Genomic DNA, 12532 nt, shown 5'->3' on the forward strand with positions numbered 1-12532 from the left:
AGTAATATATCTTATTTTTGACATATGTTGCCGAATAATAATAAATACTCATGTTTGAAACAAATAACGCTAAGCTTGCAATGATTTAAATAAGTTTTTATAATTATTTGAGACATTAGGTGCACAGAGAGAATTGCATATTATTTTGCATTTTAAATGGCAAATATCAAATCTCTGATAGAGGTCTGATATAGATCTAAATAGCTAACCTCTGATCTTTACAGGGAAATTTTATAACATGATTTAGCACTATTGTGTGGAAGGCAAATGTAACAAATCCTAAACTGGAATGTAGAACACAACAAATGAAAAACACAACTATCATTGCATTATTACTGCCGAATAAAATTACTAACATATAATGCCCTTAGGATGCACTAAATTATACATTACAATTCGAAACAATTTATACAGAAATACTTTAGATAACATGTATATGTTTATTTCCAATCAGTCAACTAAAAAGAGGAAGGATTGTTCCAATAAAGGAAAAGAAGAAAATCATCGAAATTGTCTTTACAGTCAATTCAAAATTATTCAAAACTGTCTGTAAACGGGAAACAATAAATATTGCTTTTTTTTTTTTTTTTTTTTTTTATCACAGACTGCATTTCATCAAATAAAAATGTATGGCATCATATTTCATAAAGACTACATTTCTATCTTTAGAAAGAACTTAAATTGTAGTGTTTATGAAATATGATGCCATACATTTTTATTTCCATACGTATGTATATGCATGCGTATATATGTATGACAATATATTCGATTTCTTTGGGAAAAAAAAAATTGCTTCGACATACTGCTATACAAAATATACAATTTAAAATAATATATTTGGGGTGAAGAAAGAGAATTTTAGGATTTTTAACATATATATATATATGAAGTAATTAAATTTAAAAATCAAAACACAATAAAAAAATTTCATGAACTTTAACATATACACATAGAAAAGTTGCATTGATATTGCACTATACAAGTAAATGAAGAGGGAATACATAATGAATACCTTTGACAAAAAATAAATGAAACTCAGAATTTCGTAAATTTTAATACGTGCAAATATATAGAAATGCATACATTCCCTGTAGCAGGTAAAAATTCATATTTTGGTTTGTTTATTCTACTAAATAATATAAGTTAATGTTTATTCACGACTAATAGAAAGAAAATCATACTTATCTATTAATTGTATAAAGTGAAACAGGTACTAGTTTTGAAGAATAATGTCTAATTAGATAGAAAATTCTTTTGTCAAATAAAGTGTTGCATAAATTTAATTATTTACTTACAAAAAATACGAAACACTTGCATGCAAAGATTGTTATAATCGGATTTAATTATCTAAACTAGAATTAAATACAAGATTTTGTAAAACTTCATATTTAATGATTTATGTTATATTAAGTGAATTTTAAGAATATCAGGCATGAACTCACAAAAATTTAAATAGCGTATTTTTTCGCATTAACATCAGAAACAAAATTGGTATTAGTTACAGATATATTATCAAGATTTTTCAAGGTCTTCGGATTTTAATAAATACGCTGTTCCTGTGACAAATGTATCGAGATATTTAAATGCAAGCATTTTGCAACATACAAAATGTATTTACCATTTTGAATTTTTATTAATCCTACATTTAATCTAATCCTACTTTTAAGTCACACATTTGTTTAATTTACTTAACTTGGTAAATGATGCTATTTACTACAAATTGACTAGCATGACGATAAAGAATGCAATCTGCTATAGATTGAACGATTAGCATGATGATAAACAGTACTATCTGCTATAAATTAAATTAATCATCATACTTATATAATCACTATTAGACTTACAATAAGATTAAATATGTTTACTTTCTATAAATGTATGTACTCGCTTTAGTTTATGATAATTATAACATACTTAACACAGAAGCACTTTTTAAAGCACAGATAAGTATAAACTTATTCATTAAAGGGAAAAAAAAAAATGCAACTTACCTTCGAAAATATTTTTGGCTTGAAATTGCTTCTATGAATCGCCTTTATTCATTTATTTAAGAATTCTTTCTCTTTCGGAAAAAAGAAACCTGTACTTTTGGACCATTTGGATATTTCCCTTTACAGTTAGGTACACAGCATGTGTAAACCATATCAAAAATTTGAAAAACAAATAATAAAGTGGAATACTTATAATATAGAAATATCTGAAAAAAGAAAGAAAATGTCGACTGTTCTTATGGACGATTTCTGACCAAGTGACCGTCAAAACTCCAGAAATCCACCCACCACAGTCCTGGGTGGGGAGAGTTAAATGAAATACAATCCCTACTGACACTGACGTCACACCTCCTCTTGGGAAACGCGCCGTGGCCTTGAGTTAGTTCTAGGAGGTGTTGGTATGGGAGACTTCTCAGTAAAATTATCATTCACACATGACAGAAGATTGAATCTTCTCTCTGCCAAAGCAAGAACACTAGGAAGTTTAACTTTCTCCACAATGCTACTTATTACCATCAATATGACTTGAGTTCTGCCAATGCAATAATACAATTAAAAAGATATTTCTCCATAATGCTATTTATGACCATCACTGTGACTTTATAATCTTAAGTAAATCGTTAATTGTAATGTAAAGTAAATTGTTATATGTAGGTTTTTCTAAATTCACATTCTGTAAGTTACATTTATAAAATTATTCTGTTATGATACTTGCATTTGTGCTTATTCACTTACCAACAAGAATTAATTATCATTCTGAATATTAACAGTTATGGAAGATAGTCTGAACTCTCCAATATATTATAATATATTTATATGCTAAAATACCATTATTTGTTATTTTCATATTTTTAATAGTCGATAGACTTGACAAATTTTAAAAGTAACACATGTTATGACTAATATATTGTTCTAATTTATGCACAGTCTTGGTATAATAGCAATATTCTAAAGCAGGATTTATCAAAAACTATGGTATATTACATTATTTTTATAGCAAAATTTTTACACAAAAGATTTAAATGAATGGTCAAAATGAATACAAAGTGGCCCATATACTGGTACATAATATGTAACTTTCTCATATTTATGTTGGTACATAATGGTGTATATATATATATATATATATTATTCTTATTTATGTGGTACAAAACTAAATAAGTTTTAGAATCCCTGTTCCTAATCAGAGTAAATGTGAGAAAGTTGTATATATACAACTAGGAGAAAAAATAAAGTCTTACAGTGCCATTTGACATGTGATGATACCACTGAAGTTTACGACCACTGTGTTTTTGTCTATAAAATTCTTCTACTTCAGGAATAAAATCTTCAAATTCTAGAGGCAATGATACTTGTATCCGTTCACTTCCTCTAGCCCAAGCACCAGCATTAAGAATTTTCACATTGAAAGAACCTATAAAATGTATTATGAAGAAAAGAACAATAATACAAAAAATTATAAAAAAATATTTTTAAAAAATTATTAATAAAGAAAACAAGTGGAATAAATTGATATCAGGAACTAACTCATGAAAAAAGGCACAAAAATAAACTGCTGGATTTGAAAGTGACATAATGCATATAAAATAAAAACTCATATTTATTTTATAAATTAATTACATGGATGATATGATTAAACTTGCATGCTGTTTGGCATTTCAGAACACCTAAAGTTCAGTACTGTGAATAATCATTATGGGTAGCAATAACTGCTGCTATGTGACTTGGCATACAGTGGAGTTAAATCTGGGTATCAACTAAAGATATTGCATCCATGAAGCATTAACACTTTGCCAAAGTCCATCTGTTGTAGTTATTAGTGGTTATTTTTGCCCAAGCCTCTGGCCAATGACAGAGCAGATGTTTTAAATCCATAAAAATATCCTGAACATACTGCCTAAAAAAGATATGGAAAATGCTATCTGTTGAAACAATGTCACAAAATGTGTGAAGCATGCAATCACATATTACTTTGCTGGTAGCTGACTCCACAAGTGATCTCAACATTTAGGTCTATTGGAAGCTCTAACATCTCTTCAATGTAATATTGGCTAAAAAAAGTACTAGGTATGTATAACAGATGCAAATGGGACTTGTAGCACATCCCATACCATAATTACAGGTGCTCAGTTGATATGATAATGTAAAATGACTCCAACAATCAGTTCCAATACAAACATGACTATCATGCGGCTGTATGAAAAATCATGATTCATCAGAAAAGATGGATGCACACCATTCATGAATCCATGCACATTGTTCATTGAACTATTACAATCTATACCAGAGATTGGCAAACTTTCAAAAAAAAACAAGGGGCCAGATCACAAAAATTTTGGGCTGGGTAGGCTTCAAAAAAAAAGTTTAAAACATTTTTTAGGAAGTGATATTTTTATAGTTATGCACATTTTGCTAATATTTACACCACCCCCCTAAAAAAATTCATAAATAAATAAAATAATTTTGTTTATTAATAAATATATAATGGAATAAGTTAAAATTTTATACTAATGTGATGAATACAATTGTTTTTTTCAAGATAATACTTTATCATATTGAAGTTCGAAGTTAGTACTTCCAAGTTAGTACTGCCAACTGTTAATAATGATCTGAGCTGCGACTATACACACTTCATTTTTGAAAATTTCCTTTCACATTGGTAAGTAATCCCAAATACAGATATAAATTGACATTAATATGATTTTCTCTTTTTTTTTAATGGCGGGTACGAGCCATTTTTAGGGTTTTGCCACTACTAAGGCCAGAAGTGGTGGTCATTTTATTACGGAGGCATCTAATAGGCAGACACTGTTACCTTCTATGAGAAGACAGATAATTTCCATCCATGCCTTCTTCAGGATTTGAACTCGGGATCTTCAGTACTGAAGTCTGTTTCCCTATGATCATATTTATCATCTGAAAGGTATTTATATAACTGAGTTAGATCCATTTCTTCAACCATCATTTTTAGCATATCATCATTCTGCAGATCAATCACTTGCATTTGAAGGTCCTCAGTTGCACAAGCAAATGGATTTTAAAATATGGAGATGTCTTTGCGCTTGCAAAAGATCCAAAAAACATTGTTGTAACTTATGTTCACAAAATGTACCTGTCACAAATTTTGGGGGAATGGAGATTTCACACTTTTACAGTATGGAAAACAATTAAACTCATTTAACGTGATTTTTCAGCAATAAGACAGACAGAATTCATTTCACATGTGAGCATAGCAGTTATGCTCATAGGTGAAATGGTGTATTGTGTTGTATTTAATTATGGTAAAGCACACTAGGGCTAATATAAGCACACTAGGGCTGCCTAAGGAGAGGGATACCTTCATGGAGGACTTTCTAAGGGTAGATTGGCTCGTATATACATTATATATGGAGAAAACCACAAAAACACCCATGCAGCCAGCCCGTTCGCGGGATTCGAACCTTGGACCGAACTACCAGTGTTCAGCGACTTTACCGCTCGGCCGCTGTTGGGCCATACGTGAAATGAATAACAAATTTAACTTAAATTAGAAAAAATAACAAACAGTTAAATTAATAAATTTAACTTTAAATTACAAGCCTTTCCTTGTAATTTGAAGTTAAATTTGTTAAACTATCCCACGATATCTGTAAGAAATCATAATTTCTATAGTTATTCAATGTTCTATAATAGTGGTTGGACACTTTTTCTCATTTCGAAAAATTTCAATTATTTCAAAAGTCTCAAAAAAAAATTTTCCATTGCTAACACATCAAACTACTGTATGGTAGAGCAAATCATAACCTTTCACTTTGTTAGCTTTAATAAACAAATCATGAAACTGATGATGAAAGTGAATAAAATAGCTTACACAACTAGTTCAATGAGACATGACAGATTGAAGTGTTTCTCGCAAACAGTACGCAAATAAATAATACAAGGATTTTACCCAGATATGTTTAACATTTAGCTTCTTCACAATTATCCAACTAATACTTTCCCATCCTACATCAATTGTGATACATTTTAACTCATTTCACTACAAACTGTGTTAGTGTTTTCTCAACTTCCCTGAAGATATCTTTCCCAGTAATTGTTCCATGCAGATCATTCACAGAAGCTAATTCTTAGGTCACCTCAATATTGATTCCTTGAATAAACAGCAGCAATCTGGTTGTGTCACTAAAGTCTTTCAATACATCAACAGCCAACAAAAATGAAAATTTTTGCTTTGTCTTTTAATTGACTATTAATGCAGTTAATAATGTGCTCAACTCTTTTAACAGTTCTCGTCGAATGGCTGGCAGATCAAAACAAATGCATTTCCTCTGGGCACATTTCTTCAGCTATCACAAACAAACATGATTTAATAAATTCATCATCAAAACATATTTTTTTTCCTTTTTCTTATCTTTTTTATCTCTTTTTATCCCACAGGGCATTAGCCTTTTGGCCTTTTACGTTGAAGTCAGTTTACTTTTCAAATTGCTACCACAAAATATTAGAGCCCTGTATTATATTTAAAGAAATTAAATAATGAAGAATTTGCATAAATGTATATATGTTTCTTGCACTATGATAAAACAACGATACCTAGAGCCATCAAATTTTGAATAACAGAAGTTTCCACCTGAATATGGGCATCTGGAAGCCCGAATTTGGAATTTGTTTTATTATCTATTTCATACTTTGTAAAACTTTAACGAACTTTGTATTAACAAACTCAATGATTTCGAAGCAAGCAATGGCAACACTGTATGGGGGAAAAAATTTTATCTCCAGGGCATGAGACTGTGTATCAGAAATTCCAAAGATATACTCATTTCAAAATTATTTTGCAATACTGCCATTAAACTGAATTGAACTTGAACCATTAAACTGAATTTAATGGTTCAAGTTCTTCACGAACATGATATTTAGCAAATACAGGTAACACAGAAAACGTTAAAAAAAAGCTTCTTTGGGCGTAAAGTAAAATCTGAAGGCCTTCCGATTTTTTTTTTCTTTTTTGGCAGCTTATAAATGAGTTGTTCGTAAGTTACTTACTGCTTCATTATAAATTTTTAATTTTGCAAATAAATCATATTGTAATGAAGCACTCTATTTTAAACATTCCAGTTTTAACAATCATTCATTTTCTGTGAACTTTAAATATTGTTTTGAGTGCTTAGTTTGGTAAGGATATATATTTCACAGAAGGAACTACGCTTTTCACAGAGCTATTATATTATGCAATAAACACAATACTTTATCATTTAATTTCATAGCCAAATATTCATTCTGCTTTAATACCACAACTATCAAATTTCACTTTCCACCTTTTACCTCCACTTTTCCAAGGTCTTGAGAGTGAAATGAGAGTAGTTGGTAATAAGTAAAATAAAATGAAAATAATAAAACAACACAGAGTGCTGATAATCACTAAACACCAAAAGACATGACAAACAATACAACATGTACTACTAAAGAAAAATTGAGAAAACTGGCAACATTTGTTCTATGGCAACGGCAGATTATAAATGCAAAGATGTGATCCCAATAGTTATTTTTTAGAACTTCTCAACCCAATTACTGGCAGCTGCATTAAAATTTTTTTATTTAAATACAATATTAAGCTATGGGCTGTATTAAAGCAGGCTGCAGGTCAGATTTGGCTCACAGGCCAACCCCTGGTCTCTACTATAAACCAGCGGTTCTCAACCTTTTGATGAGTGCGTACCATCTAAACAAAAATTGAAAACCTTTAGTACCACCACTACAAAATACTACTACACCACCACTCTTGCATAAATTTACAAGTGTTAGAGAAAAAAAACTCAACTAGGATGTTGGGGTTTTAATTTTTGAATTTAATAGTTAAAAATACTTAGCTTCTTTGCATACCCCCTATTTTTCTCTTGCATACCACCAGTGGTACGTGTACCACTGGTTGAGAACCCCTGCTATAAACCATTAAAGAAAACAGAACGATAGCCACTTTGCAAACAGTAGGTAATGCTACAAGCAATGTGGCATCATATGTATGGGAACTGACTGCTGTGTCATGCCCCAATCCCAAGGGTTTCTGATATTGCTGTACCATTCACAAGCAGTAAATGAATAAGACATTTCTTTTCTTTAGCTCTTTTAACCAGCCATATAAAAAAAATCAATGTTTCTTTAATGAAAAATTATAGAAAGATTAATTCAAAAAGTCTGACCAAATTTTCAGTCTTACTGTTTAATAAAATTATTTCTTGAACAGTATCTTCATACATAAAACAGAATTAAATGATAAGCCAGTTTTTAATGTATAGGAATGTTAAAATTACAGAAGCTACCATGATGAAAATTTTATATATTTCTGGATATACATATTTTAGATGTGCAAATAAAAAACGTATCATGTGTGTGTGCACATTCTGTCTGTCTACCACAAGAATATCTCTTAATAGGACGTCTATAGCTGTCTGTTGCTAAAGAAATAAGCTCTAACCCATTTTGGTAGTGATGTCTCAAGTAAATGCATTTAAGTTTGACAACTCAATGTCATTAATGATAAATTGGTGATACAAACTTTTTTATGTTTATTTTAAGCATAATACTCATTATGTCTGTAATTGTTTTCTCCTCCCTCCCTGAGCCAAAATTCACCAGAAACAAATTAACAATAAAATTTTACCTATTTGAAATATACGAGGCCTATTACTATAATGACCATTCTTAATAGCTGATTGTTCAAAATGGATACTGGTATAATTATATATAACATTCCCATTAATACAATACACATTATTATTTTATATAACCATATAAAAAGTAAACGAATTACAGACATATTCCTAAGGAGTACACATAAAATGTTAAGAAGCATGGATATAAAGCACCTTATCACCTTAAAAAAGTGACAAAAATTTGTAACTTACCAACCCAAGAACCACTATTTCAATGAAGATCTTTAAAGTGCTGATTAACATCTTTGTTAATGTTTACATCTTGAAACATCCTTGCTAATTTGTTTACATAATCAGCAGGCATACCAACATCCTTTGGTGTGAGGGGATAAATAAATAAATAAATAAAGGTTAATAATAAGCAGAATTTTATATATTATAAAACTCATATCAAGATAAAAATTTAAAACTTTACTTACTCTTAACCATTCAACCATAATTTTGTCTTTCTCACTGTCAGCTGAAGACTCGAGAATGAGACGTCTTGTGAGATGAGATTTGTAATACCTCATGAAAATATCCTTATTTTGAACATACTTCAAAACTAAAAGCTGAAGAAATAAATCGGAGAGATGAACATGTGTACATATGAATTTTAATTTTAACAACAGTATCATTTCAATCGGCTTTAAGCATCTTTCTGCTTCAAATATTAGTTCAGAGTAATCAATATTTAAAAACCAGGAAACCATTTCTACAAATCTGATAATATTAAGTTCTGATAATATCTTTAATTAATAAATTAGCCTGCAGGGGCCTTACTGTTGGTAAACTTTTCATTTTTTATTATCTTTTAAAAATTATCTTTTTTTATTACCTACATCAACCTTAAAAGTGAAATTTCAAGACTCTACCTAAAAATATTTATATATGCAGCATGTAAAATTTCAATTAAATAAAGCATTTGGATTAACTGTACAGATGCCTACACCTACAATCAGAATGCTAACACACAAACTTATTATTGTTTCATTATAGTACATAAATCTAGCAGAAACAATACTTTTATTGAACATAATTTTTCTAATAATTACAGAAAATATGCATAATTAAAAGATATTTCATGGACACATAAAACATATTTTTTATAAAAGTTTATAAACTTGTAAAGAGATAAATCTATAAGATCTAAATATTTTTCCTCTTATGATTTTTGGAAATAAAAGATAGTAAGCATTGAGAGTTAGTATACATGGGTTTGTACAGATTAATGAATCAAAAGGAAATGTAAACAAAATAGTTTTAGGAAGGAAAGAATGGCTTCCTCCACAAATCTCAACAGCAAGCCATACAACAGTTTTCCTACAACTTGCAGAGAACTTAAGGAATAATCTTACTTGGAACAATAAACTGCTCTGGTTGGAAGAAAAACATAAAATAGATTAAAAAAATTATTGAAGTTAAGCATATAAAAAGTGATTTCCAAAAAGAAGAGCATTACACAATGCATAAAAAATGTGAAATGTTCATTCTAGATGCTGTCTAATCATTTTAACCCTTCAGAGTTATGGATGTAAAATTCCATATTCAAGGATGGCTTTACCACTTATTATAACTGAAATTTTCTGCCAGATGAATCTAATTTTGGATTGCATGTGTATTGGAAGGAAAGGATTCAAGGTACAAAGTGAGAGAGTCATTCTAGAATTATAAGAAAGAAAATATATTTATGACATTTCGGAAAACTCTGAAATTTCTAATGCTTCAAAATCTGTAATGTTTGGAGGGTTAAGAACATGATGATATGCTTTTAACTAGGTGATATTATCGATTGATGTATAAGAAAAATACAAATAACAATGTAATACGTAAGGCTAATGATTAAGCATGATCACAATCCACCAGTAGCATGGACTAGGTCAGCTCTCTTTTAGATCATGGGTCTCCAAACTATGGCCTGAGGGCCAAATCTGGCCCGTGAGCACTAACGATCTGGACCACTAGGGATTTCTTTAAAATAATGTTATAAAATTTTAAATTACAAATAGAATATGCAATAACTGTTTCGTATAACAGCCAATCCAGAAATACATTGCCTATCATGCACATTCTTTGTAAAACATATTATACAAACATTTCTAAATTTACAATGAGTGAAATACTGTAACACTGTATGTATAAAAAATCTCACATGGACATGCATGACCTCCTCATATGTCCTTTAAATTATACACATTTTTTGCTGCATTTCATTTAAACTTATTTCCTTGAATTCCATTAGAGATATATTTCTCACTCACTTTGCGACAAGGCAAAAATACATAAAAACTCAAAACAACTTCAAACAAAGCAAGAGTTTAAATTGTAAACAAATGGCACATTCATTAGGCTTCGTAGCACTTAAACAACTTTTAAATTGTTGATAATTCTACAATTATTGCATGCAGATTAACTAAAGTAATAAAAACCTGACCCGAAATACAAGAACACCATAATTCAGTGACTTTTAAAGGAAAAAGATGCACAATTTACAAACATATAAGAATAAAAAAAATGAGCTCATCGAGCCAGGTAACAGAGTGCGTATATATATACATATATATAGAGAGAGAGACTTTTGATGCAGCAGATTGCAATCAAAAAGGGAGGTGCACAACTAAATGTTATAGCAGTGCCATATAGAGAATTTAAGACTACTTGTTTTTGAATTTTGCAAGATACATACGTACAGACATCATGAAAAAAATCTCTCCTAAATCCATTTTGGGAGAAAGAGTCTCTTTATTCTGTGCGTGCGTACACAAAAAATCATTTAAATAGATTGAAGAGAGGTCAAAATGGATATTTTCATTAAAACATGATATCCTAAATTTTTTACAATTACAATACTTCGCACTTACTTAAAGGTTTCGTGTGTTATCTTTCTAACTTTTATAGTACTATGCTAGGTCGGTTCATAGAAATTTTCAGTAGTGATTTTATTTAAAACTTAATTTTTGTTCTTTTTATGTAGTAATTTATTTTAATCTTGGAGATGTTTTTTTCACACAAAACTTACCCAAAATATAAAATACTTATGAGAGAAAGTTTGCCTCAGAGAAAAGTGTAAATAAAATACACTGATAAATTGTGACAATGGGGAGATAAAACTACTGAAAAGTAAAGTACATAAAGAAATCTGTAATATTCTGGGACAAAAATATATTTTTGAAAATGTTTAAAAACAGCTTTAAGAAATTTATATTAGGTGAAACTGCATAAATGTCTAAAAAACAAGACTTTTCATAAGATCATAGCACATAAATCCAATCACAAAAATCTCACTCCCTCATTTAAAAACATGTATGCTGTTCCTCATAAATGCTGTTCATTATAAATGCTGTTCATTACAGTGGTATGATGAATTAACTGGATCGTAGCTTTGTGAAAGAGCCAATATGGCCTACTGGCTAAAATGTTTGGAGACACCAGTTTTAGATCATATGACAGAAGAATCAAAATGTATCTAATACATACAATTTTGGATCTACTTTTTTTTTATATATATGTTTTCAACCAACATAAAAGTTTAAATTGTTTTAAAAATTCTTATCTCTATAAAAATGAATGCATATTTTTGATAACAGTAAAATTATCCAAAATATGTGTAATACAATTGATTCTTGAATATTTAGTTTTTCTATAAAACAGATCAAAAAAAATTTCATATTTTTTAAACAATGAAATGAAAACTTCATCAGGATGGCAAAATGGACAATATTTACAATTTTGGATCTACTTTTTTCCCATGTTTTCAACCAACATAAAAGTTTTAATTTTTTTTAAAATTCTTATCTTTATAAAAGTTAATGCATATTTTTTATAACAGTAAAATTATCCAAACTATGTGTAATATAATTGATTCTTGAA

The 12532-nt window shown here is 29.5% G+C and overlaps 1 pseudogene; it reads right to left on the minus strand.

Moving 5' to 3' along the window:
• LOC146997223 (cullin-5-like) overlaps positions 1–12532 on the minus strand; it is a 70441-nt pseudogene that overhangs the window by 10959 nt on the left and 46950 nt on the right.

Source organism: Stegodyphus dumicola, chromosome 5 (genome assembly GCF_044657685.1).
Source record: "Stegodyphus dumicola isolate Sdum_Otavi_A_Nest chromosome 5, ASM4465768v1".
NCBI lineage: Eukaryota > Metazoa > Arthropoda > Arachnida > Araneae > Eresidae > Stegodyphus > Stegodyphus dumicola.